This window comes from Schistocerca nitens, chromosome 3 (assembly GCF_023898315.1).
Source record: "Schistocerca nitens isolate TAMUIC-IGC-003100 chromosome 3, iqSchNite1.1, whole genome shotgun sequence".
Taxonomy (NCBI): domain Eukaryota; kingdom Metazoa; phylum Arthropoda; class Insecta; order Orthoptera; family Acrididae; genus Schistocerca; species Schistocerca nitens.
The window spans coordinates 414,925,979-414,948,896 of NC_064616.1; positions in this window are offsets into that span (position 1 = coordinate 414,925,979).

The window sequence follows — 22,918 nt, forward strand, 5'->3', positions numbered from 1 at the left end:
CAAATGAGATAAAAAAAAAAAATAAAAAAAGTAGAAAAATAAAAGACTAGCGACTTGAATAGAAGCGTCACCTCCATTACTTCGCTAGTATTAGGACTGTTTATACTGAAGAAGCTTGCTTATTTTGCATGTCGCCCTTTGCTTGCGACACATCTGTGTAACACAAAGTTAGGTATTGTAATTCCTCATTTTGTAATAAAACTGATTAATACGATTGGCTTGAATTGTTGTCTAGTGATACGAGAAAGCAGGTTTTCTAGACACCCCATATTTGATGACTAGGCAGGGTTTAACAAGTGTAGTCTATTCAAAACCCAAGTCACCTGGAAACCCAAAGGATACATTCCATAAACCTCATGGACTACCTCAAAAATAACCAATTGTTCGCAATCGATGTCAGTTACATAATAACACCTTTGTAGTAACCCTGCGACGACAAGTATGTGAAATAATAAAAATGAGAGATATAACAAATATGAAAGTGTCATAGTAACAGCCAATTTAGAAGTTATTCTCGCTGGAGTTACTGGTTTGTGTCGCAATGTACACACAAAGTCGTGGGACCTGTTTCTTTGATACTGAAGTTGAGGCGAAACAAGGGCTGTATCACTGTAAGCGATAAAGTGACTAGCAAGTGTGCATTAATGTCAAGTTTGTAAAGTCTCAGACTGATCAAATGAATATATTATGCAAAAAATACGATCTTAAAAACAGTGGCGTTAAATAATAAAACTAGAAAGCAGAATATTGGTCTGAATTAAAAGTTACCAGTCTCACATTGATCAGAGCAATATTTTGGTCAAAGTTAACGGTTTTATGAAAAATTGAAGGCTCAGGAAGATGAAAATTCGTATGTAACTTCAGTTACATATAAAAACATGAACTCTGTGACAAAATGAACTACCTCTATTAGTTTTCAAATTATTTACTAAACACCAATTTTGGAACAAAACGTCCTTATTCATAGTAGATTAAACATCATTTGTATTTCTAACAGAAAGTTCTAATTGCAGCACGCAGTTACATTCAAGCAACAATACAGCTGTACCATGTGTCAGGATTGTATTGTAAATAATAATTATCACAAGGAATCTTAAAGAGGAAGTTCAGAGGTTATCTTCTACTGTCGGTTCCGTTCTAAGAATTTTAGCCGGCAAATTTTAAATGCAGTCGAGCTAAAACATTTTCAGCAACTACAGCAAACTTAACTTTATTCATATAAAAATTAAGAAGAGTGTAAATTGTTAAATGCAGATATTCCGTTTGGCGGTTCGCTGCGCCCATATATAAATAAAGCCGGAGAGGCAGGAAGAAGCGACATTTCGTACTGAGGTACCAATCTGTTTGCGTCAGTCAAACATCTGCGTGCGCTGTGCCTCGGATGACGTCAGAGCAGTGCAGTTACCAAAAGCGTTTTCAGCAAAAGCAGGAAGTAAACTCGGAGGACTGTACACCGTCCTGGGTCGCTTGGGATTTCACGGAAGTAAATGTTCGTGTGCCGCCCGTAATGTTTGACAAAACAGCGTGGCAGGTAGCGTGATTTTTTTTTCTACTTTTAAGGCGAGCAATTAACTTTGGTGATTAGAAGTCAGGGTGATAGACCATTTTACTTGGAACTTGCTGTAGGGATCACTTCTGAACTGTTAATAACGCTATTTCCAGTAAGGATATTATTATTATTATTATTGTCAGTATTATTAGGAATATTATTACATTTTGTGTGTATGAATTTTTAAAAATTATATCTCTGAGTTAATAGTCAGAACTTACATTTGTAGTCATAGTTCTTCATCGTGCTGACTGAATAGCAAGTAGGAACAGTGAATACAAAGAATAATGTGGACTTGCAGGCTGGATATTATGGTCCGTATCGTCCGCCCCGATAGCTGAATGGTCAGCGTGACGGACTGCCGTCCTCAGGGGCCCGGGTTCGAGTCCCGGCTGAGTCGGGGATTTTCTCCGCTCAGGGACTGGGTGTTGTTTTGTCTTCATCATCGTATCATCCCCAGCCGGCGCGCCCAGTGTGGCGTCGAATAAGACCTGCTCAAAGGCGGCTGGACCTGCCCCGTAAGGGGCCTCCCGGCCAATGACGCCAAACGCTCATTTAGATTTCATGGTCGGTATCGCTTTCTGGTTGACTGCAAAAATGGTTTCCACGCTCTTGTAAGCGGCGAAGGTAGGTGTGAAGCACGCACAGACAATTTAACTGTCTTTTCATAACGACATAACAGAAGTAACGACCATCTAATTATCTACCCGCCGTCCCACAAAGTGCTGAATGCCGCAAAAGCAAAAGGCTGAAATGCCTCATATTCTCTTTGGCTTCGGAATGAGACACTTCTTGTACTAAGCTGCACACAGTTCATGAGCATCCCCAAGAATCCTCATTTCCCGAGCAGAATTAACATTTGCAACAACGTTTAGGGTTTGGAATACATGTCTGTACTTTAGGATGACGAAACATACTTTGAAATGTGCTTTACAATGTGTAACTCATTGTAACAGCTTCAATATTTTCGATCCTTCCGGTCAGGCTGATGCAGGTAATCGAGGGCCCACGTTCTGTACTGCAAGTGCTGACGCTGCAGTGTCAGTGCTGATGGTGTGGCTCTTCAAAATGTTCAAATGCGTGTCAATTCCTATGGGGCAAACTGCTGAGGTCATCAGTCCGTAGACTTACACATTACTTAAACTAACTTATGCTAAGAACAACAAAAACACCCGTGCCCGAGGGAGGACTCGAACCTCCGGCGTGAGGGACAGCGCAATCAGTTAAAGGCGGTTAAAGGCGCTGCAGTCTGGAACCGCAAGACCGCTACGGTCGCAGGTTCGAATCCTGCCTCGGGCATGGATGTTTGTGATGTCCTTAGGTTAGTTAGGTTTAACTAGTTCTAAGTTCTAGGGGACTAATGACCTCAGCAGTTGAGTCCCATAGTGCTCAGAGCCATTTAAACCATTTGAATCAGTGACACGGTACCTCTAACCGCGCGGCTGCGGCGTTTCCCAGGCAACCACTGTGCTGCGCCCAATCAGATAGGTCGGTTTTTAGCTATTTCAGGCTTGTGAGTCTGCTCGCTCTCTGTTACTAGCTTCGGCACGCAACGGACCGATCTTGCTCAGACTATCGTTTTTCGTCTTTGCTCCCCCAATCCCTTCTTCCAGTAAACCATTTTGCTGTCAACTGTGCTTCTATCGGATGTGCTTCACTCAAATGGGAATTCCTCAACGAAAGACGACGTTCTTTTCGCGAGGCACTATTAAGACAATTTAGAGAACTGGGATTTGGGGCCGACTGCCGAACAATTCTATCGTCGCCAACGTACATTTCATGCAACGATCGCAAAGATAAGACAAAGGAGATTACACTGCGGTAACGAAAGTCGTGGGATAGCAATATGCACTTATGCAGTTGGCGGTAGTATCGCGTACACAAGGTATAAAAGGGCAGTGCACAGACGGAGCTGTCATTTGTTCTTACGCGACTCATGAAAAAAGCCTTCCGACGTAATTATGGCCGCACGACGGGAATTAACACATTTTGAAAGGGGAATGGTAATTGGAGATAGACAAATTCCATTTCAGGAATCGTTTTGGAATTCGGTATTCAATATACACAGTGTCAAGAGTGTGCCGAGACTATCACATTTCAGGAATTACCTCTCACGACGGACAGAGCAGCGGCCGACGACCTTCACTTAACGACCGAGAGCAGCGCCGTTCGCGTAGAGTTGTCAGTACTAACAGACAAGCAACACTGCGTGAAATAACTGCAGAAATCAATGTGGGACGTACGACGACGTATCCTTTAGGACAGTGTGGCGAAATTTGGTGTTCATGGGCTGTGGCAGCAGGTGAGTGACGTCAGTGCCATCGCTAACAGCACAACACCGCCTGCCGCTCCTCTCCTTGGCTCGTGACCGTATCGATTGGAACCTAGCCGACCGGAAAGTCATGGAGTACTCAGATGAGTCCAGATTTCAGTTGGTAAGAGCTGATGGTAGAGTTAGAGAGTGGTGTAGACCTCATGAAGCCATGGATCCAAGTTGTAAACAGGGCAGCGTGCAAGCTGGTGGTGGCTACATAATAGTGTACACTGTGTTTGCATGGAATGGACTGGTTCCTATGGAGCAACTGAACAGATCATTGACTGGAAATAGTTATGCTCGATGACTTGTAACCCATTTGCAGCCATTCATGGACTTCATGTTCCCAAACAACTATGGAATTTTTATGGCTGACAATGCGCCGTGTCACTGGGCCACAGTTGTTCTCGACTGAACATTCTGGACAGTTCGAGCGAATAAATTCGCTAACCATCAAAAATTTACGGAACATAATCGAGAGATCAGTACCTGTACAAAATGCTACACGGGTAACGCTTTCGCAGTTATGGACGGCTGCAGACACACCATGGCTCAGTATTTCTATAGGGGACTTCCAACGACTTTCTGCCCTACGTCGGGAAAAAGTAGATCCAAAGCGATATTAAGAGGTATCCCATGACTTTTGTCACCTCTCTGTAAGGCTAGTCTAGAGGCACATGGACAGTCGTTTTTCCTTCGCTCCATTTGAGAGTGGGATAGGAATGGAAGTTGCTAGTTATGGTACAAAGTACCTTCCACTATGCAAGGTAAGGTGGCTTGCTTAGTATGTATGTAAGTAGATGTAAATGTAGTGTTATTTCCCGTAAGATCACTGCCTATCCTACTGCCCACACTGCTAGCCTGGCCATTCAGTACAAATGTGTGAAGAAATGCGATGTGACCTGTAATCTTTTAGACTGTTCGCGGATACTAAAGGACTTCTAGACTAGTAAATTTACGAAAAAAAACGGTTTACTTACGGCGTAAGGACGCGCTGCACAGCGCTGATGCGCTATTGTTTCAGTGTAAAGCTAATTTTTCTATTCATCCTTTTTTTAATATATTGACCTTCTGAACGTGCTCATACAGCCATCTCAACAGCGGAATGTCAATTATGACGATACTGACGTGAGGGTAACACACAACATCCAGTCCCCGAGTGAAGGAAATCTCCGACGCGGCCCGGAATCGAACCGGGCTCATTCGGCAAGCAATCCGCCGCGCTGACCGCGTAGCTACCGAAGTGGAAAGTCTCGATTTCACAGCGTCACGCGAGCCGAGGTAAGCAGTTCTCGTTTCCGCTCGGCTGGGTGACGTCTGTCGTGGTAACATGATATATCCGTTCGATTTGGCCGCTGCATACACGTGTGCATCAGGTTGCGCGCCTTGGGGATGTGGAGGCGGATGTCGGCCTCCCTACCTCTTCATCGGAGCAGATGCCCCTGGGATCGACTCCTGTTCCGCCACACGTGGACCACAGATTGCCACCCAGCTGTACCCTGCCACGGCCAGCACGACGTCGTCCTCGAGAAGCCTGACGTTGCTGACTTGCTCTCTAATTATTCTAGGTCACTGTGTGGTTGTCAAGCCGGAAAATGGAAGGAGACCCGAGAATATCTATTTTCAAATGTAGCTTTATTTACAGCTTAATAGAAGCGCGAGATGAATCCTGGATTTCTCCACTATAATTGAAACAGAATTTGACGATATTTGTTTCCCGTTATTCATTTGCCATCTTGTTTAGCAGGAGTGTGGCATTATGCAATATACTTTATTAATTCACTGGGAAATTTTCAAACTGTAAGTTGAGACATACAATGGTTAAGACAAAGATGAGGGGAAAGATGTATGTAGCGGAAGCTTGACCTAAAAATAGCCTCACATCAGTTCAGGCCCGAGGTACTACAACACCATGTTGACACCACCAGTGTGCTCGTACTGCCAGTTGCAGTGTTCTTTTCTCTTAGTATTGTAGCCATCGTCTTTTCTTATTTTTGGATCAGTCAGTCAGCCAGTGCCTGGGAACCAGCGAAGTGCAAAAGAATTCGGCCATATACGCTAATGTATGCAACACTATCAATACTTAGAACGCTACAACTACGTCCTCCTTCCAAAGAAATGCTTCCTCGTGTACAACGTGTAAGTTTTGTAGAAGTGACACGTTTCGAGTCCGATACTTATAGGCTACAAGGTTACTGCTTAAACTATCACCCCATCCTTCCACTTGTGTGTGTTTCTGTTAGCGACGTGTATGGTTTGGTACTTGGGGTTGCAAAGTTGACCAAAAATATAAGACAGCCGTAGCAACATACCTTGAATCACAAAACTTCGTTTTTAATCTTTGAATACGCTGTATTTATTACAAGGTATGATGTTTAGAGACAAAGTATATGCTAATGACTTTGAAACGATACTCACGAGGAATTGAATTACGAATTTTTTTCAAAGCATTTACTCGGCAATACATTTGACTTCTGCGGCGAAGGATGTGCTCTTCACCTTGTATGGCACTTCGCTCCCTCTTTTTTCGCCAGTACGTAATTTCTTCCGTCAAAGCGATATGTCACAACTGACGGAATTCGATAAAGGCCGCATTCTTGCGCTTTATGAAGATGGATGCTGTATCCGTGCTATTTCCCGCGCCCTACGACACAGAAAATCTACGATTCCTCTCTCGGTGAAGAGGATGGCGGATGGAGGCCACGTCAGTCGTCGACGCTCTGGACGACCACGGACCTCCATTAAGGACCAAGGCATTACTGTACTACACTGCACCGATGAAGAAACTTTCAGGACCAGCACAGAAATCAAGGAATTCAGTCCGCTAAGCGTGAGCAGGTCGAATATTCGCTCTCGTCTCAGCTGGAAACAAAGGTATGGACGAAATTATGGAAGGAAGTTGCTTTCATACTAGGACCAAGTTACATTTTCGGATGAAAAGGCATTTTCTATTACACCAAATTGTACGTATGTCGTCCACGTGAAGAATGATACGACGGCAAATATGTGCAACAGAGACAAAGTGTGGCCAAATTTATGTCATAGTTTGGGGATGGATATCAACAAATTGTTGCCGCGTCTTGTGGGAACTGTACCGTCCGAATTCTAGCGATTACTACAGGAAAATCCTGAAGAACGTAATGCTTCCATCTGTTTGTCATAGATTTTTGGGATGAAGAATAATCTTGCAACATGACCGTTCCCCAATCTATACATTAAATTGGTTTCAAATGAAAGGAGACGTTGATCTATTGGACTGACTTTCCAGACATTTTGATCTCAGTGTAACGGAGCACATATGGACAGAGATGCAAAAAAATTATTGGTATTAAAAGACCTGCAGCAACAACCAAAGCAGCATTATCCGAAGAAGTTCACGATGCTTAGGAGGAGATGTCACAGAATAACAGATTCATCTGAAAACTTGTTGCCTCCATTCTCGCCGGCCGCCGTGGCCGAGCGGTTCTAGGCGCTACAGCCCGGAACCACGCGACTGCTACGGTCGTAGGTTCGAAACCTGCCTCGGGCATGGATATTTGTGATGTCTTTAGGTTAGTTAGGTTTAAGTAGTTCTAAGTTCTAGGGGACTGATGACCTCAGATGTTAAGTCCCATAGTGCTCAGAGTCATTTGAACCATTTTGAACCTCCATTCTCCGGCAGATAAATGCTGTCGTAGAGGAGGGTGGAAACTGGACATGGAACTGAATCTGTTGTGTTATTATGGAGAGAACTTTGTTTGAGGCAAATGAATGTAAGCAGTTACCTAAGGGGGTTTCTGGCGCATCTCACAAAACATATATAAATTTAGCCCAAAATCATTCCATAGGGAAAAAAAGTCCTCGTCACGAGACAAATTTTTGGACACTCGACAAATATATTACACGGACAGTCCACCAATAAAAATGAGATAATTCCACACCACCACAAAGTAACGAGCGCGTATAACAAAACAAGACAAATTGCGGTTTGATAACTAGTAGCTGCATGCCATCACGGAACGGAACGGAACAATCATTTCCATCAGACAATCATCGAAATTTGATATAAGCTGTCACTTAAAAATACAAAAAACCGCATATAAATAAATAATGAAATTTATCATAAAAAGAGCTATAAAATTTTCAGTTAGAATCCTGTGTTGTACATCATATGTCAATTTTTTCTTGCCGAGCATGACTATAAAGACAAATGTATCTTTTGGTATTTTATCATTAATAGTCGCACATAATTTCATTGTTATTTTATGTAGTTAAAATATTAGTTCTTTGAATCATATTTATAACCACAATAGGATAATTTTCAATAAATTAATTAACACATTAACATTACATCATTTCGTCCGTTCTTTATATAGATATTCTCTAATTTTACATGGTCGAATAAAGAACAGTCAACTAGCTGACTATTTTTTCAATTAGTTTGAAAAACAATGCAAATAAAGTAAGGCATATCAAATCCAGCAGAATTAAAATAATCACTGATATCTAGTTCAAAATTTCTTTTCCCATTTAATCCTGCAATCTCGATGTTTTGTGGCGCAAAGAAAGATATGGGAATCTTTGGGTTTTTTAGTCTTTCTTGCTGAAGCTCGAGTGAATATTCTCGCTCATATCTAACCAGAGGAATACACACTTCCTTCGACTCTATTACAATTTTACCTTCTTTTGGGGGAGTGTCTTTTATTTCAACTTCATCGTTTTTATCAACCCAAGTTGAAAAATGCATCTCCTGGACTCCAAGTAAAAATTACAATTAAATCGCCTTCCCACATGACTTCTTTATAATCTTTATAAAATCTGCCAATAATTCTATTTTTTCTTACTTTTCATTATCCCATCAGCGTGAATCTGTCGGAATGTTCATCCGCAAATAATCGAAGTATAGTTGGTAGGCTTCTTTGTAATGATGTACTTAGTCGGAGATGTTACGACGTAAAGCCAACCGCCAGCACGTCAGTCGGGCACGAGAGAGCTGTCAGTCAGCCAATTGCATGCTGACTGACTCCTCTCCAGGACGACAACGCGACAATAGCGGTCTTTATGCAAAGAGGACTTAAGCACGCCGCCCGATTGGTCTCGGCCCAGTTTCACGAGAAGCTTTAAGACCAGCGACATGAATAGAAGCGTCAAAGCGCATTACTTTGCTCATACATTCTATGTAGCTCAAACGTGGAATTGCTATACTGAAGAAACACTATTATTTTGTCTGTCGCTCTTTGCTTGCGACACATCTGTGCGGTATTCAAAGTTAAGTTCAAAAATGGCTCTGAGCACTATGGCACTTAACTGCTGAGGCCATCAGTCCCCTAGAACTTAGAACTGCTTAAACCTAACTAAACTAAGGACATCACACACATCCATGCCCGAGGCAGGAGCCGGCCGGAGTGGCCGAGCGGTTCTAGGCGCTACAGTCTGGAACCGCGCGACCGCTACGGTCGCAGGTTCGAATCCTGCCTCGGGCATGGATGTGTGTGATGTCCTTAGGTTTGTTAGGTTTAAGTAGTTCTAAGTTCTAGGGGACTGATGACCTCAGAAGCTAAGTCCCATAGTGCTCAGAGGCATTTGAGCCCGAGGCAGGATTCGAACCTGCTATCGTAGCGGTCGCGCGGTTCCAGACTGAAGCGCCTAGAACCGCTTGGCCACACTGGCCGGCTCAAAGTTAAGTATTACCATTTACTTTTCGTAACAAAACTCATTAATACGATTTTTTTGAATTGTTTGTCTAGCGATCCGATGAAGCAGGTTTCCTAGACACCGCATATTTGACGACTAGGCGGGATTTAACGTTTGGCGGCGTGTAAGAAGCACCCCGCGCCTGGCTGCCACAAATTTTTGATTTTGTTCTGAGTTTTTGTGTTTTCTGGCGCCTTAATCCTACCTTGTCTTTTCTTTGAAGGGATGTGCTGTTTTGATTTCATACTGTCTCTTATAGTGTTATTGCTAATCAGTGTTTTAAGGTGGGCATTGCGGAAATTTTCATTGCTTGTGTGCTTATTTTTATTGCTTGCCTTGTTTGTTTATTGCATTTGCATAGTCCAAAATGAGCATCCCACCTCTCCTACCCCTGCTTAGGCGGCTCAGCTGCAAGTGACAGATGCAACACAGCTAACACAGATGTTTCAGTTTCAGACCCAGTAAATAGCTACGCTGCTAAATTCAGTGCAGCAGCTACTGGCCAACGCTGCACGCCCATCAGAACAACAATCAATACCAGTAGCTCCAAGTGCTATAGCGCCTTTTCGCCATTTTGACAAACAAGATGAGGAGTGGTTCTAGTGGTTGAGACAGTATGAAGCGCACATAATTGCTTACGGCGTACCATGTATTGTGAAACTACATTATTTTTGTCAATGGCAGGGAGCGCAGTGTTTCGCCTCATTCAGAAATTCTTCCATAACGCAACTCTGAGTGAAGCTTCCTATGATCAGGCTGTAGATTCTCTAACTATTGTGACCAACAAGTGAATGTTGTAGCAGCTAGGTATCAATTCTTTAACTGCAGGGAACGGTCAGAACAAACTTATCATGAGTGGGTAACCGATTTGCAGAGTATGACGAGGAAATGCAAATTCAAATGTGCTTGTGGTGTTTTATATTTAGATGTTATGTTGCATGATGCGATCATGTTCAATGTAGCTGATGTCAAGCTTAGGGAACAGATTCTGAAACAGTGAAATCCATCATTTCAGCACATAGTGAAAATATTAGATCAGTAAGATCCGTGTGACACGTCGGCTGATAAATTTGAACAGTCACCAATTTGTCAGGTCGAGTCGCCCCTTGCTAGGACTGACCCATTAGGCAGCTACAGCTCACGTGCGCCACACCATGTAAACAGTTCTCCACACAACACAAACAGGCGAACAGAATTTTGTCATGCCCTCGGTGCTATTCATGGCACAAACGCGCAGACTGCCCGTCCCAACAAGCACAGTGTTACTCTTGTGGCAAAACAGGTCACGTACAATCCATATGTTTGAAACGGAACAAACATAAGAATTCTGCCCACTCACAATAAGCTATTCACAAAGCCCATGTAATCAGTGCAGCGTATTGTAAGCCTGCTCCAGGCATTAGCAAAACTAGTAAGCAAAGTTTCTTCAGTGCTACGCCAGTCCAAGAAACTTTTTGTTCATTTGCACATTAGTGGAAAATGTGTGAAGTTTCAGTTGCACACAGCTGCCTCTGTTACATTGCTGAACCATAACAAATATGAACTGTTCGGCTCCCCACGCCTGTCTGTAAGTACCACGCACATGATGAGTTATAATGGACAAGACATTCCCATTCCTGGAAAATGTCCTTTTTCTACCATGTGTCGCTCGCATACGTGAAATGCGACTTTCACTGTGCTCCATCACCCGATTGTGAGAACATATTTGGCCTTGATTCGTTTCATTTGTTTGGTTTTCAAATTCAGGACAATGTATTGTCAGTGGCTACATTCAATGCCAAAGCAGTATAGCTAGCTTGCTGAAAGAATTCCCTGAACCACTTTCTGAAGGTTTAGACAAGGCTAACAATTTTGTTGCACATATTACTATGAAAGACAATGCTCAGACGAAATTTTACTGGGCCAGAACTGTTCCCATTGCATTATGGGACAAAGTGGCTGCTGAACTGCAAGGTAACAGAGCTACTGCGCCCTTACAACCTAGTCAGTGGGCAAGTCCACTGGTTTTGCTCCCCAAACCTTCAGGTCGCATTCGCCTCTGTGTTGACTTTAAGCCTACAGTCAACCCACAAACTGTGATTGATTCTTTTCCATAGCCATGCCCAGAGGATCTCATGCACAGATTATCCGCTGATCGCTACATCTCAAAAATTTATTTTGCGCGATGCATATCTTCAAATACCACTAGAAGAAGAATCTCAAAAAGTGTGTGTTGTGAACACTCATTTGGGATTGTTTAAATATTTGCGATTGACTTTTGGCAGTGTTTCCGCACCCGCCATTTTCCAACGGTATTTGGAACAGCTGACTGCTCAAGTATCAAACTGTTCAAACTACTTGGACGATATAGTCATAATAGATCATATACCTGAAGGATCATTGCAAATTTGCGTGCTTTGTTTCGTGTGTTATCTGATGCAGGTCTAAAGTATAGACTGGGCAAGAGTGCTTTTTTTAAACCGAGTTGCGGTATCTTAGTCATGTCATAAAGAGGTGTATATTCACTTCAGTCTCATTTGTTAGCCATTCGAGATCTGCCAGTGTATCGGAATGCCACAGAACTGCAGTCAGTTCCAGGGAAAATGAACCGTTATATTCGGTTAATACCGAATGCTGCACACATCGCAGCTCCATTGCATCGGTTACGTCGCAAGAATGTCCCCTCTGTTTGGACAGATCGGTGCCATGAAGCTTTTCAAAAACTTAAAGATGCTTTGCTCAGTGATCGATGCTTCGTTCACTTCGATCCTGACAAAACAGTTGTGATGCAAGTAGACGCTCCCTCTTACAGAATCGGTGCAGTGCTTTCGCACCGAATTGGTGATAAACAACTTTCGTCTAAAGCTCAGTGTAACTATTCACAAATAGAGAAAAAGGCATTGGCTATTGTGTATGTTGTTGTTGTGGTCTTCAGTCCTGAGACTGGTTTGATGCAGCTCTCCATGCTACTCTATCCTGTGCAAGCTTCTTCATCTCCCAGTACCTACTGCAACCTACATCCTTCTGAATCTGCTTAGTGTATTCATCTCTTGGTCTCCCTCTACGATTTTTACCCTCCACGCTGCCCTCCAATGCTAAATTTGTGATCCCTTGATGCCTCAAAACATGTCCTACCAACCGATCCCTTCTTCTAGTCAAGTTGTGCCACAAACTTCTCTTCTCCCCAATCCTATTCAGTACCTCCTCATTAGTTACATGATCTACCCACCTTATCTTCAGCATTCTTCTGTAGCACCACATTTCGAAAGCTTCTATTCTCTTCTTGTCCAAACTAGTTATCGTCCATGTCTCACTTCCATACATGGCAACACTCCATACAAATACTTTCAGAAACGACTTCCTGACACCTAAATCTATACTCGATGTTAACAAATTTCTCTTCTTCAGAAACGCTTTCCTTGCCATTGCCAGTCTACATTTTATATCCTCTCTACTTCGACCATCATCGGTTATTTTACTCCCTAAATAGCAAAACTCCTTTACTACTTTAAGTGTCTCATTTCCTAATCTAATTCCCTCAGCATCACCTGACTTAATTCGACCACATTCGGTTATCCTTGTTTTGCTTTTGTTGATGTTCATCTTATATCCTCCTTTCAAGACACTGTCCATTCCGTTCAACTGCTCTTCCAAGTCCTTTGCTGTCTCTGACAGAATTACAATGTCATCGGCGAACCTTAAAGTTTTTACTTCTTCTCCATGAATTTTAATACCTACTCCAAATTTTTCTTTTGTTTCCTTTACTGCTTGCTCAATATACAGATTGAATAACATCGGGGAGAGGCTACAACCCTGTCTCACTCCTTTCCCAACCACTGCTTCCCTTTCATGCCCCTCGACTCTTATAACTGCTATCTGGTTTCTGTACAAATTGTAAATAGCCTTTCGCTCCCTGTATTTTACCCCTGCCACCTTCAGAATTTGAAAGAGAGTATTCCAGTCAACATTGTCAAAAGCTTTCTCTAAGTCTACAAATGCTAGAAACGTAGGTTTGCCTTTTCTTAATCTTTCTTCCAAGATAAGTCTTAAGGTTAGTATTGCCTCACGTGTTCCAACATTTCTACGGAATCCAAACTGATCTTCCCCGAGGTCCGCTTCTACCAGTTTTTCCATTCGTCTGTAAAGAATTCGCGTTAGTATTTTGCAGCAGTGACTTATTAAACTGATAGTTCGGTAATTTTCACATCTGTCAACATCTGCTTTCTTTGGGATTGGAATTATTATATTCTTCTTGAAGTCTGAGGGTATTTCGCCTGTCTCATACATCGCGCTCACCAGATGGTAGAGTTTTGATATGACTGGCTCTCCCGAGGCCATCAGTAGTTCTAATGGAATGTTGTCTACTCCCGGGGCCTTGTTTCGACTCAGGTCTTTCAGTGCTCTGTCAAACTCTTCACGCAGTATCTTATCTCCCATTTCGTCTTCATCTACATCCTCTTCCATTTCCATAATATTGTCCTCAAGTACATCGCCCTTGTATAAACCCTCTATATACTCCTTCCACCTTTCTGCCTTCCCTTCTTTGCTTAGAACTGGGTTGCCATCTGAGCCTATTGTGTATGGTGTTACCAAATTCCATCACTATTTGTGTGGCAGAAAATTCTACTTAGTAACTAATCCGAAGCCACTGCAGTCCTTGTTTCATCCGACGAAGCCGGTTCGTGTACGAACTGCCCAAAAATTGCAAAGATGGGCTTTGTTGTTGCCTCAATACCAGTACGAGATTTTGTATCGTCCGACAGCTCAGTATGGTAATGCGGACGCACTTTCACATTTTCCTATTGGCCCTAATACAGACTTCGGCGCTTCTGCTGCATCTTGTTGTCACATCGATGTTCAGGATTCTGAATTGCTTCAATTCTTTCGTCTGAACTATATGTAAATTGCACAGGCCACGGAAGCTGATTCAGATTTGAAGATTTTGCTAAAATACAGTCTCACATCTTGACCTCGCTCATTGCATAACAAAAGAAACTCTGTAGTGCATCGATACCTTGCACGTCGGCATAGCCTCGCTGTACAGCAAGGTGTGATCCTTGTTCAAAACGAAAGTGGACAGTCACATGTGGCCGGCCGGAGTTGCCGTGCGGTTCTAGGCGCTACAGTCTGGAGCCGAGCGACCGCTACGGTCGCAGGTTCGGATCCTGCCTCGGGCATGGATGTGTGTGATGTCCCTAGGTTAGTTAGGTTTACTTAGTTCTAAGTTCTAGGCGACTGATGACCTCAGAAGTTAAGTCGCATAGTGCTCAGAGCCAGTCACATGTGTTGATCCCTAAAGCTTTGCAAAAAGACGTGTTGCAGTTACTACACCAAGGACACTGGGGGGGGGGGATTGTTCGTACAAAACAGCTAGTGCGTCGACACTGCGGTTGAAAGGGTATGGACACCCAAACTGAACAGATGACTTCCCAGTGTCACGCATGTGCGCAATCACCATGGCAACGTGTACACATAGACTTTGCGGGGCCTTTTTGGAACACTCGTTGTTGGTTGTTGTAGACTCTTATAGCTAGTTTCCTTTTGCTGTGCCAATGATCTCGATAACGTTACGTAGCACAGTTCAGGCGTTGTCCTCTATTTTTTGCCTCGAAGACTTGCTTGAAGTCATAGTGTCGGACAACGGACCTCAGTTCACATCAAACGAATTTCAAACATTCTGTGAACACAGTGGTATACAGCATCTAACTAGTGCATCGTTCCATCCACAATCAAACGGCCAAATCGGAACGTTTTGTCAGAACATCCAAGCACCAGATGGCCAAATATCGCTCCGCACACACCAGGGATCAAGCATTCCAACTGTTTCTCGCATCTATCGTTCACATCCACGAGATAGACCATCGCCGGCGGAATTGCCGCCGCCATCGGACACTGCTTCACCTGCTCCAACCTCCTCAGCATCCGACGCCGAACGAAGGCCTTCAAGTATCGCTTCGCGCCGCAAGATATTGTGTTTTACAGGACTTTTAGCGGCAGCCGACGGTGGTGCGAGGCGAGATCCTTCGTCGAATTGGTGCGTGCATGTATCTGATTTCAGGCCCCGACGGGTTGCAGCGCCGACATCACAGTCAAATTCGTTACTGTCATGTGCACGATGATCCTTCTGTGTCTCTTCCTCCAGATTCACTGGCCGCGCGGGGTAGCCGTGCGGTCTCGGGCGTCTTGTCACGGTTCGCGCGGCTGCCCCGGTCGGGGGTTCGAGTCCTACCTCGGGCATGGGTATGTGCGTTGTCATTAGTGTAAGTTAGTTTAAGTCAGATTAAGTAGTGCGTAAGCCAAGGGACCGATGATCTCAGCAGTTTGGTCCCATAGTCCTTACCACAAATTTCCAAAAATTTCCACAGTCACGGATCCCGAGGACAGCGCGGCAACAGCAGCCGCCAGAGGATGTCATCACGATACCGCGTGATAATGCCATGGAGACGGAGCCTTCACCTCCTCCGCCTCCTCTTGTCCTACCGATTGAGCTGTACCAGCCCACACTGCTGCATCCGACGCCTTCTACATCTTACTATGGGCCTCAAGAGGTGGACGCGTACCCTTCTGGTCGTTTACCTGGGAACGTTCCGCCAGAGCGAAGGCCGGGCGGCAGGGTACGACTGGAAGTCTACCGTCCCCTGCAGCCACAGCTTCCAGTCCATCGCAGCATCCACGCTCCTGCCTCCCCCGCCGATGTCGTGCTCAGTATAAGAAGGCGTCCGTCGCTTTGGGGGGGAGGGGGGGGGAGGAATGTTATGGTGTAAAGTCAAGTGCTGGAACGAGAGAGCAGAGAGGGCAGTCAGCCAATTGCATGCTGACCGATCTCTCTCCAGGACGACAAAATGGTTCAAATGGCTCTGAGCACTATGGGACTCAACTGCTTTGGTCATCAGTCCCCTAGAACTTAGAACTACTTAAACCTAACTAACCTAAGGACATCACACACATCCATGCCCGAGGCAGGATTCGAACCTGCGACCGTAGCAGTCGCACGGTTCCGGACTGCGCGCCTAGAACCGCGAGACCACCGCGGCCGGCCCAGGACGACAATGCGACAGCAGCGGTCTCTATGCGAAGAGGAATGAAGTGCCACGCCCGACTAGTCGCGGTCCTGGTTTACGAGAAGCTTCAAGACCAGTGACATGAATAGAAGCATCAAAGCTCATTACTTGCTCATACATTCTATGTAGCTCAAACTTGGTATTTTTATACTGAGGAAGCTCGATTATTTTGTCTGTCGCTCTTTGCTTGCGACACATCTGGGTAGTAGTCAAAGTTAAGTATTGTCATTTACTTTTCGTAATAAATCTCTTTAATATGATTTGTTTGCATTGTTTGTCTAGTGATCCGAGAAAGCAGGCTTCCCAGAAATCCCATATTTGATGACCAGACAGGATTCAACAGGAGAGGCTAATGTTAATTTATCTATCTGCAAACGATGTACTGAACGAATTGCGAAATAGTATGACTGCTGTCTGCAACAATGAATTTCGCCAAGTGCTGCTGCCCGTCACCGCCGCAGCCAGTGCTATTGCCCTTCACTGCTATCGCCGTCGCCATCGCCGTCGCCGTCCTGTTCTCCCGCCTCTGTCTCCTGGTTAGCCTTGTCTACACTTTCTCTCCCTACCTCGGCGACACCTGTCGCCTGTAGTGATCCACTCAGTCCACAATGGACAATCCCACCACCACTATCATTTACACTTCCCCTTCACCTGCCCCCACCATTACCTCCTGGAATGTCTCCTCCGGGGTCCCCCCTATGCTCCACCTCCCCTCCTCGCAGCCTCCTCCCCTTCCAACTGCTCTCCTGCACTATATCCCCACCTGTATACTGCTCTTGTTCCTGCTCTGGCTCCTGCTCCTCGTCCTCATCCCATTCCCACTGCTGCTCATACTCCTGCTGCTGCTCCTGCTCCCGCCGCCACCACCCATCTTGGTGGCTTTCTTATACTCCCCACTCGCCCTGCTACGCTTGACTCTGCTTCCCCCACCCGCTTTGTTGCCTGCCGCGCTATGGTCGCCACCACAGAGCACTCACCTTCACTCCATGTGCCTCCACCTCACTCGGAGGGCGTGACTCCCATTATCTCCTGCTTCAACCAGTTCCTCACCCCTCTTCCAAGTCCTGCCCCGAAAATAAACACCGAAAGTGCCGAACTGCCGATCTCGCCTCCAGCTGCTCCACCAAGAAACCACTGACCATCTCTTCCTTGCTATCCCCCATGGACAACATCCCTCCTCCTACATCCTCAGTCCCCGACCTGCACATGTTCATCCTTTCCAACCCTGATCCCAAATTCCTCGATGTCTGCTCCCTCACACTAGAAATATGCAAAGATGTCCCCGGTCCCCCCATTGCTCAACATATGCCCTTTAGAGACTCCATTCTTATCAAATAACCTTCTCCCTTGTTCCACGCTGACCAACTCCTGAAAATTCCCCGCATAACCTTTGCCCCCCATGTGTCTCCCACACCCTTCCTTATCTCCTACTCTCCCAATCAGCCCCAACACTCTCGTCGTTCTCCAGCCCTCACAGCCATGATCATGAGGCTCAGCCCCATGTTCACAAAGGCAGAGGTGTTGGCAGAATTGAATGCCCACCCTGCCCTATGAATCTGCTCACCCCAATCAATGTATGATGACTCTGGCCCAACCTTCCTGATGCACATGTTTACTGAGTCCACCTCCTCTACTGATCAACTACTCACATAGGGAGCTGGGAGCCCTGACTTTTAACCATCACCATCCTGCTGTCCCATCTTGTTCCCCTCCTCAGTCCTATTGCTGCCAAAGATGCCTCCCATACAATAATCACCTCACCCAAAACTGTAAAAGTTCTCCACCTGCCCACACTGTAAAGCCTCCCACTTTATAAACAGTGTCCTAACCTCGCCTCTCCTCCTTCGTGCAACACCTGCAACGAATCTCAGCCCACCTTCTCCTACAAATGCAAGGTCAAACCCCCTCCCACCAACCTCAAGCCTACTGTCCCCACTCACCCCATCAATCAGCCCATCCACCCTACTAACGTCCAGCGCCTACCCCTCCTGGATGATGAGCTTCCCATGATATCCACTCCTTCCACCTCTGACCCCATCTCCCCCCGCCCCTGCCCAGGACTCCCTCTCCCCTGTTTTCCCTTCCCCTTAGCGATTTTTCCTCCCTCCTATACCCCTTACCTTTCCTGTTAAACGCGCTCAGTCCGGAACCGCCCGACTGCTACGGTCGCAGGTTCGAATCCTGCCTCGGGCATGGATGTGTGTGATGTCCTTAGGTTAGTTAGGTTTAAGTAGTTCTAAGTTCTAGGGGACTGATGACCACAGCTGTTAAGTCCCATAGTGCTCAGTGCCATTTTCCTGTTAAACCCTTTTCGGTCTCTGCACTCCTTCCTGGCTTGCCTTGCCTCTCCCACCCCGCCTGCCTTCTGCCTCTTGGTGTGCTACCTGACCTCATTTTTTCATTCCACCCTCTCCAGACCCTTATCCCCCGCTGCCCCCTCCTCTCCTTTCTCTTCCATCCTCTCAGGCTTCCCTCCCTCAGCAGATCCCCATAATTTTCTTTTTCATGATTTTAATCTTTGTCATCTGTGCTACGTCTAGCGCAGTGTTTTTGAAGTGGCGTCGTTTTGGTGTGGATTTTAATACTGTGGCACACTTTTATCTTATGCTTGTGACTCCAATGTGTTTTAAGTGTTATGCACATCATCAAATGTGTTTTTATTTTTATGTGGATCTATTTAATTGCGTCATATAATGAATGTCTCCATGTCAGCATATTTTTATCCCCGATTGTCTACCCACTTATTATGTTCTTGTATTCCCCTTTTACCGCCTTATTATATGTTTCGTGTCTTTTTTTTTATTCATGTAATATCTCTTGGCTGAAGAGCGGCGGATTGTGCCACTGGCAGCCCCCTGTCACTGCCCATAAGGGTAGGGGAATGAAATAACAATAAGAGCAAAAAAACCAGCCCCAGCAGTTAGTAGCTTTACTCCTGACGACGATGGCAGAGATGGCCAACATAAGCTCGAGAATTTTATTCGAAATGATGCGGCTTGAAAACCGATAAGATTTTTTTAAGACATGCCGCCATGAAAGACTCCGAGGACTCTTAACCCAGTTACAGAAACGGGAATAAACCTTAGCGGGAAACCTGTGCACCCGCTTTTCACTCTCTCGGTGTATGACCACCGATCAAATTAACTTAGGGCTGGACTGCACTTACTCTCCAGTACGTGGGGCTCTCAGAGCCACTCGAGTACTTAGGGTACGGAATCTAGTGAAGACGGAAATTGACAACATTTCAGGAAAAGTTAACAACGCTGTGGTCTACTACTTACTTCCGGTTATACACTGAACTATCCGTCTACATTCACTTGATAATTTTTTGTTTTCCCGATGGGTTAATCTGAATGATTTTCATTTAAGATGTAACAATGAGTACGTAACATTCATTCTTTCAGTGCAGGATGGGTGTTACGTGTGTAAACTATGACTGCTCTCTTCTTTCTAGTTCCGAGCAAGCTAGTTTACGCATCGTGGTAGTAACGAGAGAAGGTTTGCTGTAACAATGCCCTGTTGGCGTAGCAGTCACGCGTTCGTTTGTTGATACGCCGCTGCTTTAAATGGCGGTTCGGATCTCGCTGGAGAAATGTTGCCTTTAATATTTTTTCTTTTCTCGTTTTCTTTACTCGATCTGCAAACGAAATTCAGTACCGAAACCATACGCTTAGTTCTGTATCTTAAGCCATCACACATCCTTGATTCAGTACCTAGTAGGAGAAACCAGAAGTATCTGTCTTCGAAAAACTGAGTTACAACACAAGAGAGGCTGTGAAAAGGTGTGACATGAACACGCTGAATAGCATTTGTTAGTGGTAAATATGGAGGTGAAAAACGTATGGAATAGGAGAACTGAAGGCTTGTTCATACTTTTATTTTGTATCTGCATTGCAAGAGATACATTTTCCTCGTGAATCCATAGCTGTTACTGAAACAAACAGCTTAACTTTTTCTTTCATTACAACAAACTTACGTTGTAAGACAGATACGCAGTTCAGTTGCATTTTCTGATGTATTTTGATCACAATGGGAGATTAGCTTAAAACATTCTTACGTCCTTCGATGAAGAGCAGTTGACACATGAGTAACTTTGCCATCACTGTGTCAAAGTTTTATGATACTTGCTTTAGCAGCTATTAAAATGTCACATCCTCCAATACTCGCCCCCCCCCCCCGAAAAACACCTCGGATAAAATATAGTAGAATCTCTATTGCGTCACTATCAATCAGGCTGCTCTTGGCAACTCCGTTCATGAAATTAATTAAGACAGCATCGAGAACTCACTTTCACCCTGTATGTCATAGTATTTTTCCATGGAAATTCACGTAGCAACTCTGAGTAGTTTTGTACTATCCAAAACAAGAGCAGGTTCTGGGACACGAAAGCGTTCACAAGCAGACACACCCAACTCTAAGGCGAAAATATTTTTGCACTAGACTGTCTAAGTGATGTGCCAAAATATGAAATTATGATTCTTCTCCCATTAGACATTAACTAGTATAACGAGCAGACTGTCGTGTCCCACTGACGTGTCCTGAGAGGGAGTGGAAGGACTGCGTTGGTGCGCGTCAGAGAACTTACTTGGTATGAGGTCTCGGTGGTGTGGGCCGCCAACTCCTCACTGCTCCGTTGTAGAGAAGGCTGCAAGGTGAGCTAGAGTACGGAACTCGGATAGGATCTTAGGGAAGCTTTCATGTATGAACACTCGATGTATAGAACGATTATACTGGAAGTACCCCTGGCACTTGCGATTTAAATAAGATTCTATATACAGTCTCCAATGATTGTCCATCTGGCTATGCAGTTGCCATCCCTAACTTCCCAAACCTAAGTCCTAATACAGCAGAGGCGAGCGCACCAGACTAAGTGTCGACTTCGTCGATTCAGCCTAAGTCCCTACTTGTTGCTGTGCCCAATACTCTCCTGCAACTCTTGCAGCATCCCGACGCAGACTAACGTGGACCGGCGTCCTAAGTACCTCACTCCATCCATCACTGTCCTTCGAACTAGCGGCTATCCGCTTTTATAGGGGGTAGTGCACCCGGCACCACTTGTTCTAGAAGGTTCTAACACCCCCGAAATTTGAGCCCTGAGTAGGCGAGTCACGCGGCAGCATGTGATGCCTACGTGATGAACTAGCCATTCTCCACTGTTTGCTGTGTCCAAGGGTTGCCACTAACTGTGCTTGAGCCTCGTGATACTGCATACTCCGCTCTTGTTAGTCGAGTACACATTACACATTACACATGAGATAGTCTGGTCACGTCCGCCTCGCTTGATCTGTAGCAATAATTTTCCAGCCTACAGCCTACATGATTTTAATTCTATCTTCTACTTTTCGCGACACCTCCCCTTCCCCAGGGGAAAATTTTGTAAGCTCGGTCCCTCGAGATTACAAAATTTTCGTTTTCTACTCGCGGTGCCAATAAAACTTACCAGTCTTTATTGCCATCAAGACTTGACATTATAAACATGAAAAATACATGGCAGAAAAATAAAAAAAAAACAGAAGAAGTTATAAGATACAGTTGAGTGCCTCCATAATGTGCATAGAACAAACAAAATTTATGTCATATATTCAAAAAAATGCTGCAAATTTTTACCAAGAGCATACAGAATAGTTACATACATAAGTACATATTTTGAGTTTTATACACATACAAAAGACCTGATTTGTCAACAATTTAGGATACATCAGGAGGGTAAGATTATCAATAAACAAACAATTGTGTTATCTCCTGTCTGTCTTGGAGGTTAACAGTTTCATTGTTCTGGCACGGGGCTCTGTGAGTTGTGGCGTTTGACTCTGTTCTCTCCATTGTACCCTATCGGAGAGAGGAGTGCGACGTGTACAACTTAATTCATACTCTCCACCTTCTGCTGCCGCTTCACATTGCTCGGTTTGTCGGGCAGGGGTGTACCGAACACTTCGTTCCCAGCGGCCATCCGCTACCACTGTGCCCGCATCTCGTGGTCGTGCGGTAGCGTTCTCGCTTCCCACGCCCGGGTTCCCGGGTTCGATTCCCGGCGGGGTCAGGGATTTTCTCTGCCTCGTGATGGCTGGGTGTTGTGTGATGTCCTTAGGTTAGTTAGGTTTAAGTAGTTCTAAGTTCTAGGGGACTGATGACCATAGATGTTAAGTCCCATAGTGCTCAGAGCCATTTGAACCGCTACCACTGTATTTGTCACACACACTTTAGCACAACAATGTCCTTCGATTTCACACAATCTTTTGCCACACATACGGCAACACTTACAATAGATGCATCAACAACATGATATAATTAAGACAACTAACACTACTGAACCCGTATATCCCCATACGGAATATACGCTCT